The following is a 15778-nucleotide window of genomic DNA, read 5'->3' on the forward strand; positions in this document are numbered from 1 at the left end:
TGTCTCCTCGCCAATCTCTCGACCCTTGGTCTTTCTGGCTACATCAAACCAAAAGAAGCTCATTTTTTCTGTAACACTACCTGGCCACAATATAAACTCGATAATGGCTCTCAGTGGCCTGAGAACGGCACTTTTGATTTCAACATTCTCAGGGACCTAGATAATTTCTGCCACGCACAGGAAAGGCCTCAGAGATCCCTTATGTACAAGCTTTTTCCTCCACTCTCGCCCCTTGCTTTACTCCTCATGTTCCACTCATCAGATCCTCTTCTCCAAGTCCTCTCTGCCCTCTCAAACTGGTCCTCAGCCCCTTTCTCTGTCTTCTGACAGCTCTTTTGCTCCAGATGATCATTCATCTCCACTTCTCCCACTCCCCCAGCCCCCTTACAACCCTGCCTGATCATTCATCTCCACCTCTCCCACTCCCGCCACCCCCTTACAACCCTGCCTCAGAATCCGCTCCCTCTGGGAATTCTAACCACCCGCCTTCCCCTGTGTGCTCTCTGCTGATTCTCGCCCCCGTGACCGCCAGCAACCAAATCCACAGGTGGCTGGCCAGTTCCCTTTGTGCGAAGTTGCAGGGGCAGAGGGTATCATCTGGGTAGCCATTCCCTTCTCACTCTCTGACCTTTCTCAAATTGAAAAATGCCTCGGCTCTTTCTCCTCAGACCCTCTTAACCAACAACCTCCTTCTCCCCAGTCCCTGAGAGCCCAAATCCTGAGAACATGAGCTCCAAAACCGCCTTTCCCATCTAACACTCATTCTCAGGCCACCCAAAGACCACCTTCCTCAACAGCCTCTTCTATTCCCATGTCCATTCTACCCCTGAGGGAGGCAGCAGGAACTGAGGGCATAGTCTGAGTCCATGTCCCATTCTCTATGTCCAGTCTCACACAGACTGAGAGGCATCTCAGGTCTTTTTCCACTGACCCAACCACCTTTACTAAGGAGCCTGACCCAGCCCTATGTCCTGACTTGGCATGACATCTATGTCCCCCTGTCCTCCTCTGTAGAAATTCACCACCTTAGACCCCACCTCCCCAGAGGGAGCCCTTATTCTAAACACCATTTTATATCCCCAATCAGCCCCTGACACACACCATAAGCTTCAAAAAATAGACACAGCTCCACAAAACCCTCAAAAAGACCTCGTTAACCTGAACCTGAAGGTTCTTAATAATAGAGATGAGGAGACCCAAATCCAAAATCAAAAGTGAGATCAGGCCAAGGCTGGGGCCCAGAAGGAGGCCTTCCAGCTCCTAACCACCACTCTCATGAACCCCAAACGAAGTGCCAGTCCTCCAACAAAAGGTAAGTCAGGGGCTAAGCCTCCTCCAGGCCAATGGTTCAAATGCAGCCAAGTCCTGCTCAAACCTGAGACCCCCGCCTGGGCCCTGCCCAAGGTGTGGAAGGGAAGGCCACTGGAAATCAGACTGTAGTCTGGCCCCTCCAGTTCAGGCCTCAGCCAGTCCAGCATGGCCACCCTCTGGATCCGGTTTGGAGCTCCCAGACCTCCTGGGACTGGCCACCGAAGAAGCAGCCCAGACCCTTGACAGGGCCCCACAGACTTACATCACAGGACAGAGCCTCAGATAATGGGGCTCCTTTTTAATTGAACACAAGGGCCACTTATTCTGCCCTCTCCGAATTCGCTGGGACCCTTGTCCACTTCTCAGTCTCTATTATGGGGGTTGGTGGATTAGTCACACAGCCATTAGCCACCTCACCTCTATACTGCACCTTACTAAATTCCCCCATTCACTCTTTACTCATTCTACCTCGGTGCCCAGCCAGGGCTATCATGTATCCCCTCATAAAGCCTAGTTGTCCCAAACCACAGTCACCTTCCTCATTTTCACTCTCTCACCCCACAAGGCCGAGCCACTCCTTGGACTGTAAACGCCTTATCTCCTTATCTCCTCTATGACTGTTCCCCGCCTCTGAACAAGAAATTTTCTACTTTCTCAGGCTCACTGGGTACTCTTGCCTCCGGGTTCACAACTTCAGTCTTCTTGAAAAGCTCCTCTATGACATGACACTCATGGCGAAGGGACCCCCTCACTGTGCCTTTAGATTCCAAGGCCAACATTCTCGCCCTTTTAATGTTCTGACCTCAGTGTCTTCTCACCATGCCCTCCTCCCCCGACTCCACCCTTCCCAAAGAACAACTTTCTTGACTGCACAGGCTTACTTAACAGTCCGGCTATTATCAGAAACTGAGCTCATTATCTCCCAAACCTTAGCATGTTATCTCTAGGGGAAAATGCGGCAGTTTTGAATCCACGTGGCTACAGGCCTGGGAACAGGCTGCGGGCCGGCTCCCCCTCTCCAGCCTCATATACCTAAACATAACTTTCCAAAGTCTTTATTAACTTGAAGACTTTGGAGCATTGCTGGCTTAAATGATAAACATCTAAATATTTAAAAATAGCATACAACACTGAAACATTGATTGCTAGACATGTTTTAACTCGCCTGCTCTTAGATTTTATTACAGAAGGTCTCTTGTACTTTGTTGAATGTATATTTTCTGAGTGCAGTGTCTGACTTCTTATCCAACCATCCAAGTCCCTGGCTTCCACTGCTCCTTTCCTTCCACTGCTCTTTTCCCTTGGATAACAGCCCATTCTAACATTCCCTCCCACTTTCACTGCAATACAATCTCAACCACTCATCTGTCACCCCTTATTGGTAGCGCCATGGTGACCTCCCTCTCAGCTTGGAGCGTGGACCTGGGAAAGGGAATCTCATACCTTTTAGTCTACCTCTTCTCCTTACACCGTTCAGCTTGTCTCCATGATCAGGGATTTTTCTTCCTCTGTGGGGAAAACACATACATCTGTCGCCCCATCAGCTGGACAGGAACCTGTACTCTCGTCTTTCTCTCACCCATGACATCATCCCCCACTTTGGCTTTCCGATGTCTCCTCAATCTGATAATGGCCCCGCTTTCGTCTCTCAGATAATGCAGCTGGTCTCTCAAACATTAAACATCAAATGGGGCCTCCACATCCCCTACCACCCTCAGTCTTCGGGTAAAGTAGAAAAGGCCAATCATCTCTTAAAAACACATCTAACCAAGCTATCCTTAGAGCTCCTTATGCCTTGGACCGAACTTCTCCCCCTGGCACTGAGACTGAGGGCCATGCCACAACAACCACTACTTCGAAGCCCCTTCGAGATCCTGTATGAGCGGCCTTTTTTTCCCTTCCCTGAGAGACTACTTCCCTGCTTTTGCCCATATGAGGGCACTCTTACAACAACACGCTGATAATCTTCTCCCCCGTCCCTTCCCTACAACTTCTACTCATCTCTCAGTCCTCCTTGGGGACTTGGTCCATGTCAAGAAAAAAGGAAAGGCATCCTTAACACCCACATGGGAGGGGCCTTTCCCAGTCATACTATCTACCCCTATGGCAGTAAAGGTACGAGGAATGCACCACTGGTATCACCTCTCACACATTAAGCCATACAAACCTCTACACAAAAAACTACCTTCCTACACTTCTACCCCCACAGGATCTACCTCTCTCAGGCTCACCAGATGCCTTCCAACCATCCCCGAAGAAGACTCAGCGGCACCATCCAGGACCTGATGACCCATCATTCCTCACAGGCTAAATTCTACTATTTCCTGCAGTGCATCCTGGAGGACTGGTCCTGGTGGCCACCGCGATCTGCTTCCCCAGATTTACACTCATGCATAGTAGATCTTACCTGGCAAGGGACCCTCCAATATTTTACTCTGGAAGATGCTCAGGTTTTTCTAATTCCTTTTTATATGTCTTGTCTCCTCACCATAACCCTACTACAGGCAGCTAACAATGAATGCACCAATGAAGGCTTTTGGTCTTTTTAGGTGAAACAGACTTGGGATGATGAGGGAGTCATCAATTCTACTGTCTGGGATGGGAAATCCTCTAGTGTCACTCTCTATTTCAATGCCTGTGCAGCCATGGCCCCTGGGTGGTCTAGCTGCAGTGGGTGGTATCGGGCCTATGCAACCGACCACAAATATCTATGTATGAAATACCGCCAGAAGGAGGACTGTGATGATGTAGGGGAATTCTACTGTCCATATTGGCAGGTGCATTACGTAGTCTGCTAGTAAACCTCAGACCCCCCCCCCCCCCCCCGGAATGTGGCCCCCTTACGTGTAATCCTGTTAGCTTTACCATATCAAACCCAGAAGACTCACTCTGGAACCAGGCTCAGCCAGCAGGAATTAGAATAGACGGAGGAGGCAAGGATCCTAGGAGTATAATTGTCCTCATCAAAACCTATATTAATCCTTGACCTATCCCTCCCCCACTAAAGGACATTCTCTCTCGCCTCACGAACTCTGGGCCTACTCCTTTACCCACCCTCAGCAACACAACCTTCCTTCTACTCTCTAACACCAATCCCTCCTTCTCTACACCCTGCTGGATCTGTCTGTCACTGGCTCGAACTCTCATCATAGCTACTACAATCCCAACGTATTGGATTACTAACTTAACTCTTACATATACCAAACCTCAACGCACCCTATACAACATCTCTCTCTTTAATATGGAAAACACTACCTGTTTAACAAATACCTCTCAAACCACTACCTCAACTACCCCTACACCTTACTACTGTGCACAATCTATAAATTTATCCCCTCTCTTAGCCTGCCCTCCACCTGGTATTTTTCTCCTCTGTGGGACTATGGCCTACACCTGTGTCCCTCAGGACCTGTCACACTCGCTCTGTCTTGATGTCTTCCTAACCCCCAATCTTTCTATCAGAACAGAGGGAGAACTCGAATCCTCTCTTGGTCTTCTCAGGCCTCTCCACAAAAGGACGTCCTTTGTTCCCCTTTTAGTGGGTATGGGAGTCCTCACTGCAGTAGGGATAGGAATAGGAGGCATTTCCTCCTCTGTTCATTTCTACCACAAATTGTCTGGAGATTCAGAAGATATCTCCATCATTAGCAATTCCCTTGGATCCCTTCAAAGGCAGGTAGACTCCTTAGCAGCTGTAGCTCTACAGAACAGCTGCACTTTAGATCTCTTGACAGGAGAAAAAGGGGGTACCTGTGTCTTTCTTGGGGAAGAATGCTGCTACTTTGTAAATGAATCAGGAATTGTCAAAGATCACATTAAATCCTTCCAGGACAGGATTGACCAAAGACAACGTAACCAGCTAGAAGAGGGGTATGCCATTTTTGGCTTACTTACCCATGGCTCCTCCCATTATAAGGCCAACTGGTATTTATTCTTTTAATTTTGCTCTTTGGCCCCGGTCTCATGCGCTGTTTCACTAGTTTTTTTGCAGTACAGAATGCAGACGTTCACCAACCAGAAGGTGGGAAAGATCTATCTGGCCTTGACTTCAGAACCTAGAGACACCTATGTCACCAGAATCTTTCAGACCCCAGGTAGATTCCCCTGATGATGCTCCCTCTCAGCAAGAAGCAGCTACAGAAGATGGACCTTCACCCCCTGACCTTGCCAGGACTCTTAATTTTTTTTTTTTTTTTTTACTATTACCAAAAGCCTGGAATGATAGATCATCCCTTCTCCCAACTGGTGGGCGGAGTATGACGTAACTTGCAGCCCGGAAATACCTGAGTGCCTAACCATGAACCTTACATGGGCTATACATTAAGCCACCAATCAGCACCTGCCAAATACCCTAAGCCAGTGGTTGGCAAACTCATTAGTCAACAGAGCGACAAACTGCAGCTCATGAGCTGCATATGGCTTGCAAGCTGCAGTTTGCTGACCACTGCCCTAAGCCCTTGTTCCTAAGTACCTGAGTGCCTAACGATGTACCTTATATGGACCATACATTAAGCCACCAAACAGCGCGCACCAAGTACCATAAGCCCCCATTCCTTCCCATTCCTCCCCTCAAAAGGTGTGCTCACCTCTGTACGGGTTGCTGCTCTCCCCTTGTGAGACAGCCCAGCAGGTTTTTCTCCTAATAAAGCCTGTTATACCTGGTTTTTGGCTCCCGACTGATCTTTTAGTTCAGGACAGGCCAGCAGAGGACATTTGGCTCAGGTGGACTAGAAAGTCCCGAAAGAGAAAGTGGCCCCAGCCTCATTTCATAGAACAACATGCGGTCATCCTATGTGGCTCAACAGGCGGCAGTAGCACCGAGGGTGAGACAGCAGGCCAAGGATAACAACGGCAGTTACAGCCCTCAGCCTCAAGGGCCTGCACTAATCATGTTGAAGGACAACAGACTCCATCTAATCAAATTAGAACTCATACCCACCAGTCTCCGCCCCTTGTGGTTTTGCACATAAAATTCAACTCCATGGACAGTGGAGACTGAGTGCTAACCTTCCCCAGCTGTGGCTCCATTCCCCATTCCCTAGAATAAACTTCCTTCCTGCTTGCTTGTGTAAGTCTAATTCATTGAGTGACTCTAATCTTACAGTTCAGTTTGACAAAAGCTCTATTGCTGGTTCCTGGTGGGTGTGGTCCACAAGATGTGGCTCCCTGGTCCCTCTTTTTTAAAAAAAAATATATTTTATTGATTTTTCACAGAGAGGAAGGGAGAGGGATAGAGAGTTAGAAACATCGATCAGCTGCCTCCTGCACACCCCCCACTGGGGATGTGCCCACAACCAAGGTACATGCCCTTGACTGGAATCGAACCTGGGACCCTTGAGTCCGCAGGCCGATGCTCTATCCACTGAGCCAAACCGGTTAGGGCCCTGGTCCCTCTTTGAAGCAGGGTAAGATATGTCACTGGGAGAGGCAGGCCACCAGTATTTCTCATCCCCTCTAGCTCTGAGTTGCAGAGACTAAATTCCTGGAGGCTGGGGTTCCCAGCCTGCACCCAGGGAGGATCTCAATAGAATATTCACCAGTTTCATGCTGATGTACCAACATAAGGTTTATTCTCTTACCTTCATCTGTCCTTGGGTATGGTTGGCAAATGCCACTACTGGATCTGCTGTCTGCCTTCCTGAATAGGATGATTTAAGCTATTTACCATCTGGTTAGGGAGAAGAATTGCAAACCATTTACTCTTAAGTGTCCCGGATTTAGGGAAGGTGGGATTTACTAAATGGCTGCCCACTGCTTGGCATCTAGATTTTCTAGATGGCTGCCATTGCTGTTTAAATAGCTTTCTGTTTCTCTATTCCATTCATCCTGGCTACTGGCCTCTCTCAACATGCTTCCCCATGGGAGGGTCTGGGAATGAGAATTGTTTATCTCCTACTTTTAGAAATAAAGATGAAACAGGAGTTTTGGGGGTGAAATAGCAGAAGGGATATTTCCATAGAATAGGGGAGCTGAAAAGCTGCAATAGGTACATTTCCATAGAATGAGGGATCTGGGAACAGCAAAAGGTCTATATTTACAAAATAAAGGGAAGGAAGCCCCTCATCCAGAAGGAGAAAAAGAAAGCCCAAAGGGGCCCTAACTGGTTCGTCCTGCGAACTCAAGGGTCTCAGGTTCGATTCTGGTCAAGGGCATGTACCTTGGTTGTGGGCACATACCCAGTGGGGAGTGTGCAGGAGGCAGCTGATCAATGTTTCTCTCTAATCGATGTTTCTAACCCTCTATCCCTCTTCCTTCCTCTCTGTAAAAAATCAATATAATATATATATTTTTAAAAAGCCCAAATGGAATAGGAAAACAATAAAGAAGGAAGGGAGGAAAACCTCACAGGTCCCATGTGAGGTTTGGCCTTTGAGCTCAGAAGTTACTATAATAACCAGTCCAAGGGAAGAGTGACCAATCAGAGGGGGTATCAAGGCACAAGGATCTGCAGCCTTCATAAGCCACAGGGAAAAGGAACTCAGTGGGATACTTTCCCCCTCCCCATGTGGGAGTCTGTACTTGTTCTTCAATAAATTTCCACCTTAGCTATACCATCTTCCATCCCTGGATTCATTTTTCAACTCCTATGGACAAGAAGCCTGGGAACCATCCTGCCCAGGGGAACACCGTGTGTTCTAGTCCAAAAATTCTGTTTCAAATATTGATAATGGAGGAAATTTCCATGCACACTGAGATCATTTAATACAGCCAGATAAAGCATCCTATCTAATAAAAGAGTAACATGCAAATTAACCATCACTCTGCTACACCACAAGCCACACCCACAAGCCACGCCCACCAGCCAATCAGGAGCAAATATGCAAATAAACCCAACCAAGATGGCTATGACCACAGAGAGCAGAAGGGAGGCTTGGGTTTCCCCAGCAATTGGGGCAGCCAAGCTTTCTGCCTGCTTTTGCCAGCCTAGGCCTCCACTCAAGGGTACAAAGTTTCAATGATAGAAGATACATAAATGCAAACAGAAATGGCAGCAGCCATGGAGCTGGAAAGAGCAGGAGGCTAAGGTTGCCCCCGGCAATGGAGGAAGCCAAGCTTTCTGCACACCCTGGCCAGCCCAGGCCTCCACTCTAGGCTACAAAGTTTCAATTATAGAAGATACATAAATCCCAACAGAAATGGCTGCCACCACTGAGTGAGCAGAAGGTTTGGTTCCGCTCCAAGCTACAAAGTTTCAATTGTAGAAGATAAATAAATCCCAGATACCAGGGCCTCTGCTTGGGTCGCCAGGCATTGTGGCTGGCCTGCAAACCACCACAGGCCACTCTCCCAGGCTGCCCCATGTTCCAAGGTAACCCCCACCCTGATCCGGGATATCCTTCAGGGCAAACCAACTGGCCTCCACCCGTGCACCAGGCCTCTATCCTATCTAATAAAAGAGTAATATGCAGATTGACCATCACTCCAACACACAAGATGGCTGCTCCTATGTGGTCAAAGATCCTGCCCCCATGTGGACACAAGATGGCTGCCACAAGATGGCCAGCAGGGGAGGGCAGTTGGGAGGGACCAGGCCTGCAGGGGAGGGCAGTTAGGGGCAAACAGGCTGGCAGGGGAGCAGTTAGGCATTAATCAGGCTGGCAGGGGAGTGGTTAGGGGGTGGTCAGGCTGGCAGGCAGAAGCGGTTAGGGGCAATCAGGAAGGCAGGCAGGCGAGCAGTTGCAAGCCAGCAGTCTTGGATTGTGAGAAGGATGTCTGACTGCGTGTCAGTGGGATCGGGCGTAAACAGGTAGTCAGACATCCTTCGAGGGGCCCCAGATTGGAGAGGGTGCAGGCTAGGCTGAGGGACACCTTCCCCGTGTGCATGAATTTTGTGCACTGGACCTCTAGTCCTATATAATAAAGAGCTAATATGCAAAGAGAATCTCACTGCGTTATGCCATCACAAGATGACTGCGCCCACAGCTGAGGCAGGGTTCCCCTAACACAAGATGGCTGCGCCCACAGTGGAGGTGGAGTTCCCGTAACGAGCAGTAATGAGCAATCAGCAGGGACTTGAAGCTGCGTGGTGCCGGACTGGAGCCAGGGACCTGAGGCTGCACCCCCGCCTGGTGGGACTATATGGGGGACTGGAGACCACAACCCCTGCCCAGTGGGGTTGACAGGGGACCTGAGGATGCACCCCATACCTGGAAAGGCTTGACAAGGGACCTGCAGCTGCGACCCCCGCCCAGCGGGGCTTGATGGAGGTGGTGCTGGCCGGGTCTGGGTCTCGAGTAATTTCAAGGTGCACATGGGTAGGTGGTGACTTGACTCTGGGTCCTGTGGTATGCCCCAGACTTACAGGAGGAAGATTTTCATATACATTTTACTAATTTTTTTTTCATCTCTGACACTTCTATTATAGAGAAAGTGCAAATAGCAATATTTCTTCTAATTAATTCCCTTTTAATGTGCATGAATTTCGTGTACCGGGCCACTAGTTGGTATTATAAGGCTCTTGTTAGTATTTTCATGCATATCACATACAGCACTCTTTTTCACCTTTTCCCTTTGCACTGGCATCTCAATATTTTAATTTGTTCCTTTACTTGTTTGTAAGTTCCACACATTATTAACATTCTTTAGTTTTTTTCAACTTTTAACTTTCATACATATATACTCTCATCCCTGTCTAAGATATTATTTGCTCTGCATTTAACATTCATTTTGGTTTTATTCAAATTTGCCTTTTTCTTAATTTTTAATGCAGTAAATATTTTGTGTCTGTCTAAGCAGAAAGCAACAGTATTCATTCTTTCACTCATATTATGGGATTATTCTCTCATGCCACTAGTTTATTAGTCACTCAAGGAAAATGAATAGTGTCTTTTTTATTTTTTATTGTCTAAAGTTTTACATATGTCTCCTTTTTCCCTAATTGACCACCCTAGCCATTCCCACCCTGGGCAAACCCCCATCACCCCAGTGTCTGTGTCCATTGGTTATGCTAATGTGCATGCATACAAGTCCTTTGGTTGCTCTTTAATCCCCCCCTTCCTTTACCATTTGTGTCTGGATATGTTCTTGTTCATCAAATTATGTTGATCATTATATCCCACATATGAGTGAGATCATGTGATATTTATCTTTCTCTGACTGACTTATTTTGCTTAGCATAATGCTCTCCAGTTTCATCCATGCTGTTGCAAATGATAAAAGTTCCTTCTTTTATATAGTGGTGTAGTACTCCATTGTGTACTATGCCTCTATATATGTACAACTATTCTCTAATTCACTCATCTTCTGATGAGTACTTAGGTTGTTTCCAAATCTTAGCTATTGTAAATTGTGCTGCTATGAACATAGGGGTGCAAATATACTTTCTGATTCATGTTTCTGGTTTCTTGGGATATATTCCTATAAGTGAGATTACTGGATCAAATTGGAGTTCCATTTTTAATATTCAGGAAACTCCATATTGTTGTCCACAGTGGCTGCACCAGTATACATTCCCATCAGCAGTGCACGAGGGTTCCTTTTTCTTCACATCATCACCAGCACTTGTCCTTTGTTGCTTTGTTGATGATAGCCATTCTGTCAGGTGTGAGATGGCACCACATTGTTATTTTGATTTGCATCTCTTGGATGATTAGTGACTTTGAACATGTTTTTATATGTTGGCCTTCCTTATGTCCTCTTTTGAAAAGTATCTATTTAGGTCCATTGCCCATTTTTTGATTGGCTTGCTTATCTTCCCTTTTATAAGTTGTATGAGTTCCCTGTAAATGTTGAAGATTAAACCCTTATCAGTGATAACATTGGCAAATATGTTCTCCCATGCAGTGGGCTTTCTTGTCATTTTGTTGATAGTTTCTCTTGCTGTGCAGAAGCTTTTTATTTTGATGTAGTCTCATTTGTTTATTTTCTTTTTATTTTCCATTTCCCTAGGAACTGTATCGGTGAAGAAATTGCTTCGGCATATGTCTGAGATTTTGCTATCTGTGGATTTCTCTAGTATTTTTATTGTTTCCCTTCTTATGTTTAAGTCCTTGATTCATTATGAGCTTATTTTTGTGTATGGTGTAAGTTGGTGATCTAGTTTTATTTTTTTTGCATGTATTTGTCCAATTTTCCCAACCCTATTTATTGAAGAGACTGTCTTGATTCCAATGCATGTTCTTGCCTCCTTTGTCAACTATTAATTGAGCATAGTCATTTGGGTCAATTTCTGAGTTCTCTGTTCTCTTCCATTTATCTATATGTCTGTTCTTGTGCCAGTACCAGGCAGTTTTGAGAACAGTGGCTTTGTAATACAGCTTGATATCTGGTATTGAGATCCCACCTACTTTGTTCTTCTTTCTCAGGATTGCTGCAGCTATTTGGGGTCTTCTTTTATTCCAGATGAATGTTTGGAGATTTTGTTCTAGGTCTGTAAAATATGCCATTGGTATTTTAATGGGAAGTGCATTGAATCTGCTGAGGTCTTATTCACATCTGGAAGGGTTCAGGAATCTGGAGAAGGGACTGTGATGTTAATTAAATAAACTAGATATGAAATATAAATTGGGGAGACATTTTGGGGGAGCCAGGAGAGGCTTAGTTTTAGTTACTAAGCTCCGTGAACCTCTGTACCCAGGGCTTTTTATTCCCACATTTTGCCCTATAGCAAAACAGTAATACACTGAGTGGCCAGATTATTAGGATCTCTGAATGCATAATAATCTGGCCACTCAGTATATATATATATATTAGAGGCCTGGTGCATGAATTCGTGCATGGGTGGGGTCCAGCCAGACTGGCCAGGGGGAGGGGACATGGGCAGTGGCCGGCCTGCCTGCCATTCAAACTCCTGGTCAAGGGGACAATTTGCATATTAGCCTTTTATTATATAGGATATACACTGAGTGGCCAGATTATTATGCGTTCAGAGATCATAATAATCTGGCCACTCAGTGTATATATCAAAGGTAAGGTTTGGTAAACATTAAAGTATTATCAGGTTGGGGGAACTGCACTCAGCTGTCTGGCAGCAGGCAATAACATACAGATCTTCAGTCCTGCTGAAGCCCCAAGGTTCATTAACCTTTTGATGAACTTCTTGCATTTTGACCTACTGGAATTAGCCTCCAAAAGAATCTTTAGATTGCTTTGGGTAGTATGGACATTTTAATTATGTTGATTCTACCAATCCACAAACAAGTTATGTTCTTCCATCTGTTTATTTCTTGTTATTTTCTGAGTACAAGTCTTTCACCTCATTAGTTAAGTTTATTGCTAGGTATCTTAATTTTTTTGGTGTGATGATAAGTGGGATTGTTTTTTTATTCTCTCTTTCTGTAAGTTCAGTATTGGTATTTAGAAATGCCATAGATTTCTTGGTGTTAATTTTGTATCATGATACATTGCTGGATTCATTTATTAAGTCTAATAATTTTTTTATGGAGTCTTTAGGATTTTCTATGTACAGTATCATGTCTTTTGCGAATAATGACAGCTTTACATCTTCTTTTCCAATTTGGACACCTTTTATTTATACTTATTGTCTAATTGCTATGGCTAGCACTTCCAGAACTATGTCAAACAGGAGTGGTGAAAGTGGGCATCCCTATCTTGTTCCTGTTCTTAGGTGAAATGGTCTTAATTTTTGCTCATTGGTTATGATGTTGGCTGTAGGTTTGTGCTAGAAGGCTTTTATTATGTTGAGGTATGATCCCTCTATTCCCATTTTGCTGAGGGTTTTTATCAAGAAAGGGTGTTAGATTTTGTCAAATGCTTTTTCTATATCAATTGATATGATTATGTGATTTTTATCTTTCAATTTGTTTATGTGATATATCATGTTTATTGATTTGCTGATATTATACCATCCTTGCATCCACGGGATAAATCCTACTTGATTATGGTGTATGACCTTTCTGATGTAATGCTGGATTCTATTTGCTAGAATTTTGTTGAGGATTTTGGCATCTTTGTTCATGAGGGATATTGCCCTGTGATTGTCTTTCATTGTGTTGTCTTTATCTGGTTTTGGTATTCGGGTGATGCTGGCTTTATAAAATGAGCATTAAAGTGCTCCTTCCTCTTGAATTTTTTGGTATAGTCTGAGGAGGATAGGTTTTAGTTCTTCCTTGAATGTTTAGTAAAACTCCCCTGTGGAGCTGTCTGAACCTGGGCTTTTGTTTGCCGGAAGCTTTTTTTTTTTTTTTTTTTTTTTTTTTTTTTTTTTTTTTTAATGAATCTTTATTGTTCAGATTACAATTGTTTCTCCTTTTTCCCCACATATCTCCCCACCACCCACTTCCTACCCCCCCTCTTCCCTTACCTCCCCCCCCAACCGCTGTCCTTATCCATAGGTGTATGATTTTTGTCCAGTCTCTTCCCATACTCCCCACACAGACACCCCTTTCCCCCTGAGAATTATCAATCCACTCCCATTCTATGCCTGATTCTATTAAGTTCACCAGTTTATTCTGTTCCTCAGATTTTTAATTCACTTGACTTTTAGATTCACTTGTTGATAGATATGTATTTGTTGTTCATAATTTTTATCTTTCTTCTTCTTTTTCCTCTTTTTAAAGAATACCTTTCAGCATTTCATATAATGCTGGTTTGGTGGTGATGAACTCCTTAAGCTTTTTCTTATCTGTGAAGCTCTTTATCTGCCCTTCAATTCTGAATGATAACTTTGCTGGGTAGAGTAGTCTTGGTTGTAGGTTCCTGCTATTCATCACTTTGAATATTTCTTGCCACTCCCGTCTGGCCTGCATGGTTTCTGTTGAGAAATTAGCTGATAATCGTATGGGAGCTCCCTTGTAGGTAACTAACTGTTTTTCTCTTGCTGCTTGTAAGATTCTCTCTTTGTCTTTTGCTCTTGGCATTTTAATTATGATGTGTCTTGGTGTGGTCCTCTTTGGATTCCTTTTGTTTGGGGTTCTGTGCGCTTCCTGGACTTGTAAGTCCATTTCTTTCATCAGGTGGGGGAAGTTTTCGTTCATTATTTCTTCAAATAGGTTTTCAGCATCTTGCTCTCTCTCTTCTTCTGGTACCCCCATAATTCTGATGTTGGTACGCTTGAAGTTGTCCCAGAGGCTTCTTACACTATCTTCAACTTTCTGAATTCTCTTCTCTTCATGCTTCTCTGGAGGAGTGTCCTTGGCCTCTTTGTATTCCAAATCTTTGAGTTGATTCTTGCAATCCTCTAGTCTGCTTTTGGGTCTCTGTATAATATTTTTTATCTCAGTCAGTGTATGTTTAATTTCTAGTTGGTCCTCATGGAATTTATCGGCCTTTTCCATGAAATTCTTGAAAAACCTTATAACCGTGGTTTTGAACTCTATGTCCAGTCGCTTGTTCTCCTCCATTTCTTTGGTTTGTGATCTGTTTCCTTGCCTTCTCATATTTTCTGCTTCCCTAAGTTGGTAGGGTAGTTTTGTGTACTAGGTGTCCTATTGGTTCAACAGGTCAGCCTCCCAGTTACTTGAGGTGGACACTCTTGGTGTACCCTTGTGTACTGTGTGTCCCCCAGCAGGAGCTACAGCAAGGGCTAGTTTTCTCCTCCTTTGCTTGGGCGGTTTTGGAGCAGTCTGACTGGAGCTGCAGTTGGTTAAGCTGCTCCAGAACAGGCCATTTATATGCAAAAGCCGCTGTGTGGAGCCGGGGCGGGTTTGTAGAATGTGCGGGGCGGGGCCTCAGGGCGGGGCCTCAGGGCGGGGCGGGGTCTCAGGGCGTCACTAGGCTGGGGCGTGGCCAACGGCGATGGCTGCCGTCAGCCGTCTCTGCCTTTCCACGTTTCCAAGTCCCTGCGCCCCGCGCTCCAGCACAGTAAACAATGATTGCTGGGCGCACCTCTGCAAAAAAGTCACTCTCACTCTCCGACCCGATGGCCGAGAGTCCAGCTTCTCCCCGTAGGTGCCTGGGTCCCCCGAGTGTCCCCAGAAACTGGCTTTCAGAGTGATCGGGAGCTTGTCTCCCTGCGGGTTGAAGAAAAGCCGCGCACCCAGCCGCCCGCCACCGGCCCGATTCGTGTGCCTCCGTACCTCAGCTTTTCAGCGATTGTGCTTCTTTCTCTTCTTAGTTGTAAATCTTCCACTCAGCCAGCTTTCCCGTGGTTCTGGGTGGTAGACGTTATTGTCTTTTAGTTGTATTTTTGAAATTGTTGTGTGAGGCAGCAGATTAGTTGTTTAACTATGCCGCCATCTTGGTTCCTCCCATTGCCGGAAGCTTTTTGATGACTGCTTCAATTTCTTCCATAGTTATCTGCCTATTGAGATTTTTAGATTCTTACTAAATGAGCTTTGGAAGGTTGTATTTTTCTAGGAATATGTCCATTTCCTCCAGGTTGTCTATTTTGTTGGAATAGTTGTTCATTGTATTTAAAAAAAATTATTTGTATTTGTGGGGTCTGTTGCTACTTTGCATCTTTCATTTCTGACTTTGTTTATTTGGGTCCTCTCTCTGTGCTTCTTGTTGAGGCTGGCTAGAGGTTCATCAATCTTGTTTATCCTTTCAAAGAACCTGCTCTTGGTTT

Source organism: Eptesicus fuscus, chromosome 9 (assembly GCF_027574615.1).
Source record: "Eptesicus fuscus isolate TK198812 chromosome 9, DD_ASM_mEF_20220401, whole genome shotgun sequence".
NCBI classification, from domain to species: domain Eukaryota; kingdom Metazoa; phylum Chordata; class Mammalia; order Chiroptera; family Vespertilionidae; genus Eptesicus; species Eptesicus fuscus.